We start from the raw sequence: 3,464 nt of genomic DNA, 5'->3' as shown, positions 1-3,464 counted from the left end.
CCCGCACCTGCCCCCGGCCCCCCCGGCCGGCTGTAATTCGTTTTCCGTGGGTGTTGCTGCGGGCACTAAAGCCGGTGCCGCTGCCCGGGGGGGCCCGCTTCTGGCTGCTAGACCCCATCCGGCTTTGGGGGGGGGGCTATCCCCGTTATCCCCCGTTTCGGTCCGGTTGCCGGGCCCCGGGACCGGGGGGGGATGTTGCAGGCGGGGACGTTTAACCGAATTTCACCGCAGCAGAGGGCAAGAATAACCCCGGGCAGGAGCGTGCGGCGGTGGTGGGGGTCCATCCCCAGGGCCGAATCCTGACCACCGAATAAGGGCCCCGGTTCCGAGCCGCAGGGTCACTTTTATGGCCCCGAAGCCCCACCGGTTTAAGGCGAAATTCGGCGCCTAAATCACGCTGGAGCAGCAATCGCCCCAGCAAAACTCCCCGGTTTGACCCTTCTGGGTGCCACCAAACTCCCCTGCCCCTGACATTGGCAGTTCTGGACTAACTGACGTACGCCAGGCATCACCAGGAAATAATCCAACGAGATACGATTATTATTATTTATTTAAGTGCAAAAAAACCCGTGGCAGGACCAAAATGCACGAGGGTGGGCTGCTATAAAAGTTGCCGTCGCCCTGCAATTGCCCTGCAGCTCCAGCCCCGAGCCCTGCGGTCGCCGCCAGTTGCCGGCCGTCGGGTTTCACGGCGTTACACGTTTGGGGCCTGATCCTGCCCCAGTCACGCGTGGTGCACGGCTCCCCGGGGCGAAGGACTATCGGCCCTGGGGAGGGAATACCTTCCCAAGGGGAATTCAGCCCCCGCCCTGTGTCGCCAGCACCTCGATATTTCATCGTCTGTGCGATGAAAAACCGTGATATTTTCATTTCTAATCGCTGTTAAATCGCAGGTTTTCCTCTCTATTTAACTACCTCCTTATTTTAGCAGGGACTGTGTCTTACAGCATCCACTTCAGCAAAATTTGGGGGGGGAGCCGAGCCTCCCCCCGACAAACCTAGCTACGGCTCAGCCTCGCAGACAGGATTGTTACAAATCTAATTCCCAATATTATTTATGAATATTGTTTTGCAAATCTCACCGAAGTAAAAACTTCTACCAAAGCCAGCGGGAATCGTGCCCGGGTGCCGCCAGCCCCTGGCCAAGGGGCTGGCGGGGGGAATTGATTAATCGCCGCTGGGAAAGTCGTTAGCACGCTGCAGAGAAATGAATTGGAGGGCTCGTTTTTTGGTTTTTTTTTTTTTCTTTTTTTTTTTTTTTCATGTGAAGGAATGAGGTTTCCTCCCCGCAGAAAGTCTCTTTAAGGAGTCCCCAACCTGGTGCTTTCCTTGGGGCGGGTGCTCGGTGCTGGCTCCGGTACCGGAGAACCGGACCGCCTTTGTGCTCCGCTTTCCACCCGCATTGCCGAAGCACCCATCCTGCAGCACCTTCCTCTCCGCGGGTGACGATCCTTTCCCCTTAACAGAAAAAAATAATAACCCAAACCCACCCCCAAACCCCAAAAGAAGGGCTCGGTGGGCCAGCTCGCTGCCTGGCGTAGTCCGGAGCCGGCGGGGCCGGGCTGCGCTGGAGGAGCGCATCCTTCCCAAAGGCTGCCCCGGGTTTGGAGCGGGGGGAATTGCGGTCTGAGGGATTTCTGAGGCCACCCGTCAGTTTGTTTCGTTTCTACCGTTATTTCTTTTTTTTTCTTTCTTTCTTTTTTTTCTTTTTTCCCGTCGGGGAGAGATAGGGATGGAAAGATGGACCCGCTGCTAATAAATCACGGTGCTGGCGAGCGGCGTGGGGCCAGACCTCAGCACATCTTGTCAGGCCATTACTCGGGTGCCCCGGTGCGTGGGAGGGTGCTGGGGCGCTGGAGGGGGCGAGGATTGCAGAGCTGGCTACGGATTTTCGTGGGATACGGCCAAATCCTGCCCGGGCAGGCGCCGGCGGGAGGCAGGGATGCACACTAGCTGTGCGGTACCTCCCGGGTACATCACACAGGACCCCCAGCCTCAGCAGCATCCCCCCACCCCGGGGAGAGGTTTGCCTTGAGGCTGCTGCATCCCTGGGGTGGTCCCCGGGGGGGAGAGGAGGGGGCCGTGGGGCTGTGCCCCCCCCAGGTCTGCCTGCCAGAGCATCTATCAAACCACCCTGCACACAGAGCCAGCCCTGAGACGCTGGTGGGCAAAGGCAGCGATGGAGCGCCTAATGCCATGAACATTATTCCTATTACATCAAATAATTTAGGTAAAACAAGTCGAAATAAATGCGAGGCTTTCTGCAGGCGGGGAGGCAGCGCGGAGCCAGCCCCGGCACAGCCGCCTCCGTTGCAAAGCACAAAGCAGAGCGCAGGGGTTGGATTTAAGATACTTTCTCTCTGCGTGCACTGGCCAAACCAGTGGGTTGAGTGGGACACCTCCTGGTACCCCAGCAGCTCCCATTATTATTATTATTATTATTATTATTATTATTATTTAGTACAGGGGAGAGCAGCCAAGCCGATGCGAGTTCAGCACATCTGTGTGCACGCACAGACCTGTGCGCATTTGGTTGGTGCCGAGCATCTGCAGACAGATCGGAAGCAAAAAATAGGACTCCTATTAAAAAAAAAAAAATTTCTCTGGAAATTTGGAGGAAGATATTGTATTATCTGCTGCAGTTGTTTGCTTGTTGAAATTAAGCTGTGTTGCTGCCTTTAGGAGAAAAGCTGTGTTTGTTTGCTTGTCAGTATGTATATATACGTAGATATACAAGTGAGTAGGTGTATATATATGTATATACATACACATGTTTATATAAATAACCATTTATATAGAAAACATGTTTCATAAACGTGCATACATGTTTATGAAATAAATGAGAAAGATTTATTAGCACTACCACCAAATGTGCCTCCTCTCGGGGCTGATGCTGTGCTGCGTGCCATCGTCTGTGCCAACGGCTTCCACATTGCTCTGAAATAGGTTTAACAAATGAAATGTGGAAAATGTGGCTAGTGCCGACCTGCAACCGTTGTGCTGCTCTCAGCAGCAAATTGGGGTGGGGAGCGAAGCATCCAGGTGTTTTTAGAGCGAGAAGGAGAAGAGGGACCTATAGAAGCTGTAGATAATTCTTTTTTTTCTTTTTTTTAATTTATTCTACTGTTGTTAATGCGACACAGGCTTAAATGCCAGCAATAAATATGGTCTGAAGGGCACTGGGATTGTAACTATCTAACCTTGTGAATGATAAAATAAGCTGCCTTCACTTGAGATATATGTCAGTACCCCAAAGTATTTTTAAATAATGTTGTTTAAGGCTGTAACAATACCATTTTCTCCTGTGCTCTTTTTCTTCCCCCCCTCTTTCTTTCCTCTCCTCTTTTCCCCTCCTTCTTTCCTCCTTTTCCCCCTTTCTTTCTTCTTTTCCCCCTTTCTTTCTTCTTTTCCCCCTTTCTTTCTTCTTTTCCCCTCTTTCTTTCCTCCTTTCCCCCTCTTTCTTT

General features: G+C 52.5%; 1 protein-coding gene across 1 annotated transcript in view; it reads left to right on the top strand.

Annotated features, from left to right (window-relative positions):
• The window catches only part of LHX4 (LIM homeobox 4), an 11,473-nt gene that overhangs the window by 998 nt on the left and 7,011 nt on the right, over positions 1 to 3,464 (top strand). The window lies entirely within an intron of this gene.

This window comes from Haliaeetus leucocephalus, unplaced genomic scaffold, assembly GCF_000737465.1.
Source record: "Haliaeetus leucocephalus isolate CR32 unplaced genomic scaffold, Haliaeetus_leucocephalus-4.0 Scaffold730, whole genome shotgun sequence".
Lineage (NCBI taxonomy): Eukaryota > Metazoa > Chordata > Aves > Accipitriformes > Accipitridae > Haliaeetus > Haliaeetus leucocephalus.
This window is presented reverse-complemented; position numbering and strand designations above follow the sequence as displayed.